This window comes from Ranitomeya variabilis, chromosome 1, assembly GCF_051348905.1.
Source record: "Ranitomeya variabilis isolate aRanVar5 chromosome 1, aRanVar5.hap1, whole genome shotgun sequence".
In the NCBI taxonomy this organism is placed as follows: domain Eukaryota; kingdom Metazoa; phylum Chordata; class Amphibia; order Anura; family Dendrobatidae; genus Ranitomeya; species Ranitomeya variabilis.
The window spans coordinates 835903152-835915608 of record NC_135232.1 but is presented as its reverse complement, the minus strand read 5'-3'; the positions used below and the strand labels follow the sequence as shown (position 1 = coordinate 835915608).

Sequence of the window (12457 nt, the reverse complement as noted above, 5' to 3'; positions counted from 1 at the left end):
GTCTGCCCCTGCCTGGTGTTGTCCTCAACTGAATAAAGCTGAGCTTCAACCTTCTGTTCCAAATTACCATTTTTAAAAATGCAATTGGCTGTTCCGGCCTACTAAAGGTGAATGTCTGCCCCTGCCTGGTGTTGTCCTCAACTGAATAAAGCTGAGCTTCAACCTTCAGTTCCAAATTACCATTTTTAAAAATGCAATTGGCTGTTCCGGCCTACTAAAGGTGTCTGTCTGCCCCTGCCTGGTGTTGTCCTCAACTGAATAAAGCTGAGCTTCAACCTTCAGTTCCAAATTACCATTTTTAAAAATGCAATTGGCTGTTCCGGCCTACTAAAGGTGTCTGTCTGCCCCTGCCTGGTGTTGTCCTCAACTGAACAAAGCTGAGCTTCCACATTCTGGCTTTCGCCCTATACTATCAGATATTAAACTGCATTTGGCCTACTAGTGTGGTTATGCCCTTGAAACAGTGTCTGCTGCTCTTGGGTTTGCTACTCCACTGAACAAAGCAATGCCGCCTGTTTAGTCCTGTTACCAATTTTGAACTGCATTTAGCCTACTTTATTCTTTGGCCCTATATCTGTTTCCTCCTCATCCTGCCCATTGCCCAGCCACTGCTAGATGAGTCTGCTGGTACATTGACCTAGACCACTACATTCCCCTTATACTCTACACAGCCAGAATCTGACCCTGCTGAAAGTAAGGTTCCCCTTCCCGCATGTTATACCACCTTACACAGGGACAGAGAGGAAGGTGCAGATGAAAGTGCAGGTTCCTTCATCAGGTGGGGGGGCATACTCGTTGGCGACGTCACTGGCACAGGGCCCCTCAGAGTACGCAAAAGTGTCGCTGCTGGTGGGAGGCGCCCCCGCCATGCAAACACACATCGCTGTACTTTGAGGGGCCCTGTGCCAGTGCCAATGCGAACGAGTGGGCCCCCCCTGCTTGCTCAGGATCACAGCACTTGCAACGTTGAAATACTTACCTTTCCCTGCAACACCGCCGTGACGTAGTCCGCATTTCCTGGGCCCACGAAAAACTTGAGCCGGCCCTACTCCCCCCACAACTTTTGCCAAATGACCCCCAATTCCCTATGCCCAACTATTATTATAAAGTTAATTAAGATTGACAAGCTTCAGAAACAAGAATGGATGTTTTTGGCATTAAAATGGGCACTGTAGGTGTTTTCCTGGCCTCCACTCACTGCCGACTATGCTTCCCCATTGACTTGCATTGGGTTTCGTGTTTCAGTCGATCCCCGACTTTTAGCGATAATCGGCCGACTGCACTCGACTCGACTCTGGACAAAATCGGGTTTCACAAAACCCGACTCGATCTTAAAAAAATGAAAGTCGCTCAACTCTAATCGTCATCGCTCATCATTTTCATAATGCGTGGCATAATCCGCCATGTGGGCCAAAGTTCCAGTTGTCAAATCTGCGGTTGTGCTGGTTTGAGGGGCAGTTACAGGCAAATCTACGTCACTTGTCTCCCTTAAAAAAACAGAACCCGGCCTTGCAACGACACTAATTTCGGTTGGCCCAGGAGAAGCTTCCTCATTAAAAAAGTACTCATCCCCATCATCCTCCTCGTCCTCCTCCTCCTCCTCTTCGCCCGCTACCGCGTCTTCTACACGGCCCTGACCAGACAATGACTGACTGTCATCAAGGCTTTCCTCTTCCTCGGCTGCAGATGCCTGCTCCTTTATGTGCGTCAAACTTTGCATCAGCAGACGCATTAGGGGGATGCTCATGCTTATTATGGCGTTGTCTGCACTAACCAGCCGTGTGCATTCCTCAAAACACTGAAGGACTTGACACAGGTCTTGTAGCTTCGACCACTGCACACCTGACAACTCCATGTCTGCCGTCCAATTGCCTGCCCGTGTATGTGTATCCTCCCACAAAAACATAGCAGCACGCCTCTGTTCGCACAGTCTCTGAAGCATGTGCAGTGTGGAGTTCCACCTTGTGGCAACGTCGATGATTAGGCAATGCTGGGGAAGGTTCAAAGACCGCTGATAGTTCTGCATACGGCTGGAGTGTACGGGCGAACGGCGGATATGCGAGCAAAGTCTGCGCACTTTGAGGAGCAGGTCGGGTAACCCTGGATAACTTTTCAGGAAGCACTGCACCACCAGGTTTAAGGTGTGAGCCAGGCAAGGAATGTGTTTCAGTTGGGAAAGGGCTATGGCAGCCATGAAATTCCTTCCGTTATCACTCACTACCTTGCCTGCCTCAAGATGTACAGTGCCCAGCCATGACTGAGTTTCTTTCTGCAAGAACTCGGACAGAACTTCTGTGGTGTGTCTGTTGTCGCCCAAACACTTCATTGCCAATACAGCCTGCTGACGCTTGCCACTAGCTGTCCCATAATGGCACACCTGGTGTGCAACAGTGGCAGCTGCGGATGGAGTGGATGTGCGACTGCGGTCTGTGGACGAGCTCTCGCTTCTGCAGGAGGACGAGGAAGAGGAGGAGGGGGGGCGAACGCCTACAGCCAACTCTTTCCTTGACCGTGGGCTAGGCAGAACTGTGCCAATATTGCTGTCCCCTGTGGACCCTGCATCCACCATATTCACCCAGTGTGCCGTGATGGACACGTAACGTCCCTGGCCATGCCTACTGGTCCATGCATCTGTTGTCAGGTGTGTTGTGAATTCCATTTCTCGGACTCCCTCCTGGGGTCATGAATGGTACTTTGGTTAGTTCTGCTCTTGGACTCCCTCTGGTGGCTTTGAGCGGAACTGCTGGTCTCTGAGGTTTGCTTTCTCAGCTGCCCTCGTTTATTGTTATGCTTGCTTCCCTATTTAACTCTACTCAGATCATTACTTCATGCCAACTGTCAATGTTTCAGTATTGGTTCAGATCTCTCTTGGACTTCTCTGAGGACCTGTCTACTCCAGCAGAAGCTAAGTCCCTGCTAGTTCATTTGTTGTTACTGCTGCCTGAATATATTTCTTAGTACTGCTAAATTCTAGTCCAGCTTGCTATCATGATATTTCCTTGCTAGCTGGTAGCTCTGGGGGTGCAGTGTTGCACCTCCACACTGTCAGTCGGTGTGGGGGTCTTTTTGCATACTCTGCGTGTTTTTTTTGTAGTTTTTTTGTGCTGACCGCATAGTTTCCTTTTCTTTCCTCTGACTATTTAGTGAAGTCTGGCCTCCTTTGCTAAAACCTGTTTCATTCCTGTGTTTGTGACTTTCCTCTTAACTCAGTCAATATATATGGGGGGCTGCCTTTACCTTTGGGGAATTTCTCTGAGGCAAGGTTAGGCTTCTATTTCTATCTTTAGGGGTAGTTAGCTCTTAGGCTGTGAAGAGGCGTCTAGGGAGAGTTAGGTACGCTCCACAGCTATTTCTAGTGTGTGTGATAGGAGTAGGGTTTGCGGTCAGCAGAGTTCCCAATGTCCCAGAGCTTGTTCCGATTACTAGTTTACTCCTCAGGTCATTCCGGGTGCTCCTAACCACCAGGTCCATAACAGTACAGCTGGCCCACAAAGTGTTAATGCATCTCAAAAGAGGGATAAGAGAAGTTCTGAACCCATTTTTTTTTCTTTGCAGTGTGTTTTGTCTTTCTTTTCCCCTTAATCTCTGGGTGGTTCAGGACTCAGGTGTAGATATGGATATTCAACGTCTGTCCTCTTGTGTGGATCAACTCGCTGCAAGGGTCCAAAGCATTCAAGATTATGTAGTTCAGAATCCGATGTTAGAGCCTAGAATTCCAATTCCTGATTTGTTTTCTGGGGATAGATCTAAGTTTCTGAATTTCAAAAATAATTGTAGACTGTTTCTTGCTTTGAAACCCCGCTCCTCTGGTGACCCCATTCAGCAAGTAAAAATTATTATTTCTTTGTTACGTGGCAACCCTCAAGACTGGGCATTCTCCCTTGCACCAGGAGATCCTGCATTGCTTAACGTAGATGCGTTTTTTCTGGTGCTTGGATTGCTTTATGACGAACCGAATTCAGTGGATCAGGCAGAGAAAATCTTGCTAGCTTTGTGTCAGGGTCAGGATGAAGCGGAGGTATATTGTCAGAAGTTTAGAAAGTGGTCTGTGCTTACTCAATGGAATGAGTGTGCCCTGGCAGCAATTTTTAGAAAGGGTCTCTCTGAGGCCCTTAAGGATGTTATGGTGGGCTTCCCCACGCCTGCTGGTCTGAATGAATCAATGTCCTTGGCCATTCAAATTGATCGGCATTTGCGCGAGCGCAAAGTTGTGCACCATTTGGCGGTGTCCTCTGAGCAGAGGCCTGAGCTTATGCAATGTGATAGAACTTTGACCAGAACTGAACGGCAAGAACACAGACGTCAGAATCGGCTGTGTTTTTACTGTGGTGACCCTACTCATGCTATCTCTGATTGTCCTAAGCGCACTAAGCGGTTCGCTAGGTCTGTCACCATTGCTACTGTACAGCCTAAATTTCTTTTGTCTGTTACTTTGATTTGCTCTCTGTCGTCCTACTCGGTTATGGCATTTGTGGATTCGGGCGCTGCCCTGAATTTGATGGACTTGGAGTTTGCCAGGCGTTGTGGTTTTTTCCTGGAGCCTTTGCAGTATCCTATTCCATTAAGGGGAATTGATGCTACGCCTTTGGCCAGGAATAAACCTCAGTACTGGACTCAGTTGACCATGTGCATGGCTCCTGCACATCAGGAAGATATTCGCTTTTTGGTGTTGCATAATTTGCATGATGTGGTCGTGTTGGGTTTGCCATGGCTACAGGTTCATAATCCACTATTGGATTGGAAATCAATGTCTGTGTCTAGTTGGGGTTGTCAAGGGGTACATGGCGATGTTCCGATGATGTCAATTTCTTCATCCATTCCTTCTGATGTCCCTGAGTTTCTGTCGGATTACCGGGATGTATTTGATGAGCCCAAATCCAGTATCCTACCACCTCATAGGGATTGTGATTGTGCTATAAATTTGATCCCTGGTAGTAAGTTTCCTAAGGGCTGACTTTTCAATTTATCCGTGCCAGAACACACCTCTATGCGGAGTTATATAAAGGAGTCCTTGGAGAAAGGGCATATTCGCCCGTCTTCATCACCGTTGGGAGCAGGGTTCTTTTTTGTGGCCAAGAAGGATGGTTCTCTGAGACCCTGTATAGACTACCGCCTTCTCAATAAAATCACGGTCAAATTTCAGTACCCTTTGCCTCTGCTGTCTGATTTGTTTGCTCGGATTAAGGGGGCTGTTGTGAAATTGGATTTTGGGCTCCCCCGGTGGCCACTGGTGGAATTGAACTGGTGTGCATCATCCCCTCTGTTCACCTGTTTCCATCAGGATGTGGGAGTCGCTATTTAACCTTGCTCCTCTGTCACTTCCATGCCGGTCAACATTGTAATCAGAAGCCTTTCTGTGCATGTTCCTGCTGCTAGACAACTCCCAGCTAAGTTGGACTTTAGTCCTCGTTTGTTTTTGCATTTTGTTCCAGTTCACTGCTGTAGTTTCGTTTCTGTGTCTGGAAAGCTCTTGTGATCTGAAATTGCCACTCTGATGTTATGAGTTAATACTAGAGTCTTAAAGTAATTTCAGGATGGTATTTTGATAGGGTTTTCAGCTGACCATGAAAGTGCCCTTTCTGTCTTCCTGCTATCTAGTAAGCGGACCTCAATTTTGCTAAACCTATTTTCATACTACGTTTGTCATTTCATCTAAAATCACCGCCAATATATGTGGGGGCCTCTGTCTGCCTATCGGGGAAACTTCTCTAGAGGTGAGCCAGGACTATATTTTCCTCTGCCAGGATTAGTTAGTCCTCCGGCCGGCGCTGGGCGTCTAGGGATAAAAAACGTAGGCAACGCTACCCGGCTACTGTTAGTTGTGCGGCAGGTTTAGTTCATGGTCAGTTTAGTTTCCATCCTTCCAAGAGCTAGTACTTATGTTTGCTGGGCTATGTTCTCTTGCCATTGAGAACCATAACAGTTTGACCGGCCAAAAAAGGGTTAAATTAATTGACAGAGAAAGGAGAGAAAAGAGAAGTCTGCTGAAGATTTTTTTTTTTTTTCCCCTTCCCTTCAGTTCTGAGTGTGCTTGTAATTGAATCTCTTGCAAGTCTGCCTATATTGCAGCCTTTCTCTCTCTCTCTCTCCTTCTAATCCTGGAATGGCTCTGTGTTCACCTGTTTAAAATGCATATTCAGAGTTTAGCTGCAGGTTTGAATAATCTCACCACGAAAGTTCAAAATTTACAAGATTTTGTTGTTCATGTTCCTATATCTGAACCTAGAATTCCTTTGCCTGAATTTTTCTCGGGGAATAGATCTTGCTTTCAAAATTTCAAAAATAATTGCAAGTTGTTTTTGTCCCTGAAATCTCGCTCTGCTGGAGATCCTGCTCAGCAGGTCAGGATTGTGATTTCCTTGCTCCGGGGCGACCCTCAGGATTGGGCTTTTGCATTGGCTCCAGGGGATCCTGCGTTGCTCAATGTGGATGCGTTTTTTCTGGCCTTGGGGTTGCTTTATGAGGAACCTCAGTTAGAGCTTCAGGCGGAAAAGGCCTTGATGTCCCTATCTCAGGGGCAAGATGAAGCTGAAATATACTGCCAGAAATTCCGTAAATGGGCTGTGCTTACTCAGTGGAATGAGTGCGCCCTGGCGGCGGATTTCAGAGAGGGTCTCTCTGATGCCATTAAGGATGTTATGGTGGGGTTCCCTGTGCCTGCGGGTCTGAATGAGTCCATGACAATGGCTATCCAGATCGATAGGCGTCTGCGGGAGCGCAAACCTGTGCACCATTTGGCGGTGTCTACTGAGAAGACGCCAGAGAATATGCAATGTGATAGAATTCTGTCCAGAAGTGAACGGCAGAATTTAAGATGAAAAAATGGGTTGTGCTTCTATTGCGGTGATTCAACTCATGTTATATCAGCATGCTCTAAGCGTACTAAGAAGCTTGATAAGTCTGTTTCAATTGGCACTTTACAGTCTAAGTTTATTCTATCTGTGACCCTGATTTGTTCTTTATCATCTATTACCGCGGATGCCTATGTCGACTCTGGCGCCGCTTTGAGTCTTATGGATTGGTCCTTTGCCAAACGCTGTGGGTATGATTTGGAGCCTCTTGAAACTCCTATACCCCTGAAGGGGATTGACTCCACCCCATTGGCTAGTAATAAACCACAATACTGGACACAAGTAACTATGCGGATTAATCCGGATCATCAGGAGATTATTCGCTTTCTTGTGCTGTATAACCTACATGATGTGTTGGTGCTTGGATTGCCATGGCTGCAATCTCATAACCCAGTCCTTGACTGGAAAGCTATGTCTGTGTTAAGCTGGGGATGTAAGGGGAAGCATGGGGACGTACCTTTGGTTTCCATTTCAGCATACACAAAAGGTGAAACAGACAAGGTCCTAAGAAAGGGGATCACCACAACAAGGAAATGGCGAAAAATTATATATACACAGCTTTATTGAAATATATATACAAACAAGGGTAACAAACACATGGACATATAAAAACACTTAAAAAGCATACAAATGCTATACACAACAGCCCCTAATACGGCCGTACCCCACATAGGACTCGAGTCATGTACATATGATGTAATTACCTAGAACCAAATTGCTCATAGAATGAAAGAAATAGGCCAAGCTACCTGGGCACTCCCCTGGGTACTGCAAATGGGAACAGACCACTAATAGTGTGAATGCAAAATAGCAAGAGTATAAAGCCCACATAGACATACAAATCCCTGCACTGCAAGTGCTAGATAAGGGACACACATGCACAAACCTGCCTAGCATGTAGAGACGACAGGTGTGTACATAACGGTACATAAATGTCAAGCAGCAAAAAATATATCAGCATAATGCCTCAATAGCATGTGACTAACTATCTAACATGCCACTATACAGAAAAATAGCACCAAGATAGTGTGAGCTGTAGAGATAGCATATTACCCAGGGCACATAATGCCCAAGCCTATAGCGCCTGGAAAAAGAGTCCTAATGTGGGCTACAAGGAGACCCAACGCGTATCGCCACCACACCGGGCAGCTTCGTCAGGGGTAATTTAAAGACCAAGTACTTGCCCCTTATATAACACATAAATGAATAGCATTACCATAATCAGCTGTGCTGCTGCTAGATCGGCCGCATGGAGTAGTATGAGTCACACCAACATGGAGAATCTCCCCCATCTGAGCATGCTCCAGCATCGAACGCTGATTGGTGTGAAAATACAGTTGCCGGGGAGACAAGAAAAGCTTCCAGAGTTTAACCCTTCGGTATGAGGGAGCCACTACATGCACCACGCTGCAATGTAATCCATAACTGCAGCAAATGCAAGTGCCGGCTGGCACATACCGATCAGATGTCAGTGTCACACATGTGCAGCCTGGAGCAATGCTGGGATCGCTCTACACAGGCTCCTGTCGCATATTAATGAATGCCCAAACCGAGTAATCCAGGCAATCAAAGCACACAAAATCGTTTGAAAATAGAGGTGCCCACACAGTATAAAACATAATGTATCCACCATATTGGCTATGCAAAGGACCATAGGATACCAGTAGGATGAATGAGCGCAAATTACGCTACATAAATCCAACCAGTTAACCACTACTAACCCATATGTTCAGAAACTGCGTAACGATCGCACAGCGCATGCTCCTGCGCCGCATAGTGATAGAAACCTGCAAAAAATATCAGAGCTGTCAAGACGCATTAAGATGAGCCAAATACACTGTATGAGCTGTCATACTGCCAATAAAGTATGTAAGCGCTAATGCCATGAGAGGGAACCGCTCCATGCACCACGCTACGATACCACCCATAGATGCAGCAAGTACAAGCGCCAGCTAGCACATACCGATCAGATGCTGTTGCCACATAAGTATAGCCTGGAGCAATACTGAGATCGCTCTACACAGGCTCCTGCGTCGTATAATAAGAAATACCCAAAATTACCCAGGCAATCAGGATGCCATTCAGTGAGCACTTCAAAGTAGAAGTGTCCACACAGTGTAAAACGCATCCACTGCAGTGACTGTGCAGGAATGCAATAAAACACCAAACGAATGAATGCATGCAGCCAACGCTACATAACTAACCAGTTAACCCCCTCATGTCCTGTGTGTTCAGGAGCAGCGTAACAATCACACTGCGCATACTCCTACGCTGCATAGCGTTAGGAGCCTGTATAGAATAACCAGGACTATCAAAATGCTTTAGATGGACCCTATTTGCTGTAGGGTTACACCCTAACCCCATAGAATGAAAAATACATTAACGCACATGAACTTGCAACGATATTATAATGGAAGGTACACAGTGGACAAGAAACTCACAGACTATCAAAGATATAGTAGAGGTGCCAAATATTAAAGGGCATTTACAGCAAACCCCACGACTATACCCGAAAGGCCTTATTAAGTGTAGTGGCACAGGGGAGCCAATCTGAATACCCGAATATCCTGGCCCTAAGATGAAAAACAGTGGTACACTTAGGGATTAGAGAACACAAAGACCCCCTATAGATATACAGTACCTCATGAAGGAGTAATCTTTATTGCGCCCACCAACATATACTCATGAATACAGGGACAAAAAATCGTAGATACCATAGTAGAGACTCATATTGCCCCCTGCAACCACGGACACCATAGGTGGTACAGAAAGACATATAGGTCGCTATAGTAGATAACCCAGGGGAGGCCAATTCAATCAGGTTTGTTTGTAAAACCCTGTAAATAGAAGGTCCTCATTGAGACCAAAAGGAGTTAGACAATTAAGATCGAAAATCCATCTAGATTCACGCCTCAAAAGTTCCAGGGTGACATTGCCCCCTCTAATGTTCGTTTGAACGCCCTCCAATCCAAGTATCTTGGTATCCACCAGTTGGGAGTTATGTTCGTCCAGGTAGTGTGTAGCCACTGACGTTAAAGTCTTTCCTTTAGCCTTATCCGCTTTAGCCATGGAAATATTTGAGAAGTGTTGCTGTATGCGTTTCCTCAACTCCTGTGTAGTCTGTCCGACATACACCTTACGGCACGGGCATATCAAAGCGTACACCAGGTTCCGAGATTTGCAATTGAAGTAAGCCTTAGTGGAGATCTGTAAAGGCAAAGTGGGCAAGGTAATAACTCTATCACCAACCATATAGGGACAAACATTACAATTCCCACAAGGGAATGTACCCGTGAGTCTGACCCCCCTATTCAACCTCTTGGTTGGCCGCTGAAAATGGCTATGGCTCAAACAGTCCCTCAAATTTTTAGCCCTCCTAGCTATTAGACTCGGTTGAGTAGCAATGTGTGGTTGCAATCTGACCTCACTACGCAAAATACCCCAATATTTGGAGAGGATATTTCTTACATCCGTCCACTGGTTATTATAGGCCGTAATAACCCCCAATGGTTTAACAGATGTCTTAGCACGAGGATGTAAGAGAACTGACCTGTCGCTATCTCTTGCTGCAACAAAAGCGCGAGAGATTACCTTGTGTGGGTATCCACGTTCACGAAAGCGTGTAGTGAGTTCCCGAGAGCATCTGTCGAAGTCATCTTGCTGGCTACAGTTCCTCTTGACTCTGAAAAACTGTCCTCTCGGAATGCCTGTCTTCAAATGTTGAGGATGGAAACTATTGAAGTGGAGGAGACTATTAGTAGCTGTAGGCTTCCGATACAAGGTGGTATTGATTCTTGTCTCCCTCACACTCAGTTTAAGGTCCAGGAATTCAATATCCACTTGGGAGTAATGAGATGTCAATCGGATGTTCCATGGATTTTCATTTAGTGTCTTGACAAATTCCTGACACTCATCCAGGGTGCCTGTCCAGAGGAATAGAACATCATCAATATATCGAAGCCACTTGATAACATATTTGGCATACCCCTCCAGACAGTACACCCTGGTAGCCTCCCACCACCCCAAAAAGAGGTTGGCATAAGCCGGGGCACAGCGAGCCCCCATAGCCGTGCCCCTCACTTGCCTATAGAAGACACGGTCAAAGGTGAAGAAGTTCCTATCCAGGATAAACAGCAGCAGATCCAACAGAAACGAATCGTGTCTCCTATCCCCCGATGAATTCAAGTCCAGAAAATACGCTACAGCTTGTGTCCCCAACTCATGGCTTATACACGTGTAAAGGGACTCCACATCCAGGGTCACCAGCCACGTGTTGGGAGGAACCTCGAAGTCCTGCAGCAATGAAATCAGAGATGTTGAGTCCTTGACATACGATTGTAAATTAAGGACCAGGGGCTGAAGAAAAAAGTCAATGTAGGTGCAGGGACGCTCAAGTAGTCCCCCTATCCCCGTCACTATAGGCCTGCCCGGTGGAACCTCCAACGACTTATGGACCTTGGGGAGCATGTAAAAGGTCGGGGTCCTAGGATGTTGGGTGGTCAAAAACTCTCTCTCACGTTTATTAATGATGTTATATGTAAACGCATTATCTAACAGCCGGTTTAATTTAGCTTGAAAAGCACCTGTAGGGTCAGAGGGAAGGACTTGATAACACTCTGTGTTGCGTAATTGACGCATAGCTTCCTGGACATAGAGGTTAACTGGCCAAATGACCAAATTGCCCCCCTTGTCCGCCTCCCGAATAACGAAGTCCCTATTGGACCCCAGCCGTGCTATGATGGCCTGTTCGTCTTTACTGATATTCCTGCTCCTGGTAGGGTCTAGTTTCAATTGATGTACCTCCCTACATACAGCATCAAAGAAACATTGCACAGCCGGGCATAATGCAAACGAGGGGGTGGCCTGAGATGGTAATCGTCCAGTAAACTTACGTCTAGTATGACCTTCCTCCCCTTCGTCCAGCAGATCCAATAAATCCCGCAGTATCTGTCTATCACACGTGGAGAGATCATCCATTGGTTTCCATTTCGTCATCTATTCCCTCTGAGATTCCTGAATTCTTGACTGAATATTGTGACGTTTTTGAAGAACCTAAGCTTGGTTCATTACCTCCGCACCGGGAGTGCGATTGTGCCATAGATTTGATTCCGGGTAGTAAATACCCTAAGGGTCGTTTATTTAATCTGTCTGTGCCTGAACATGCTGCTATGCGAGAATATATAAAGGAGTCCTTGGAAAAGGGACATATTCGTCCTTCGTCATCTCCCTTAGGAGCCGGTTTTTTCTTTGTGGCTAAGAAAGATGGCTCTTTGAGACCGTGTATTGATTATCGGCTTTTGAATAAAATCACGGTTAAATATCAATATCCGTTGCCACTGCTGACTGATTTGTTTGCTCGCATAAAGGGGGCCAAGTGGTTCTCTAAGATAGATCTCCGTGGGGCGTATAATTTGGTGCGAATTAAGCAGGGGGATGAGTGGAAGACCGCATTTAATACGCCCGAGGGCCACTTTGAGTATTTGGTGATGCCTTTTGGTCTTTCAAATGCCCCTTCAGTCTTTCAGTCCTTTATGCATGACATTTTCCGTGATTATTTGGATAAATTTATGATTGTGTATCTGGATGATATTTTGATTTTTTCGGAT

General features: G+C 46.2%; 2 long non-coding RNA genes across 2 annotated transcripts in view; both read right to left on the bottom strand.

Annotated features, from left to right (window-relative positions):
• LOC143771480 (uncharacterized) overlaps positions 1-12457 on the bottom strand; it is a 254353-nt gene that overhangs the window by 126070 nt on the left and 115826 nt on the right. The window lies entirely within an intron of this gene.
• LOC143771374 (uncharacterized) lies at positions 8763-11817 on the bottom strand. Its single transcript, XR_013215093.1, has 5 exons — positions 11744-11817; positions 10936-11144; positions 10659-10774; positions 10443-10584; positions 8763-10058 (listed from the first exon to the last, which is right to left on the bottom strand). It is a non-coding gene; the product is annotated as an uncharacterized LOC143771374 (long non-coding RNA).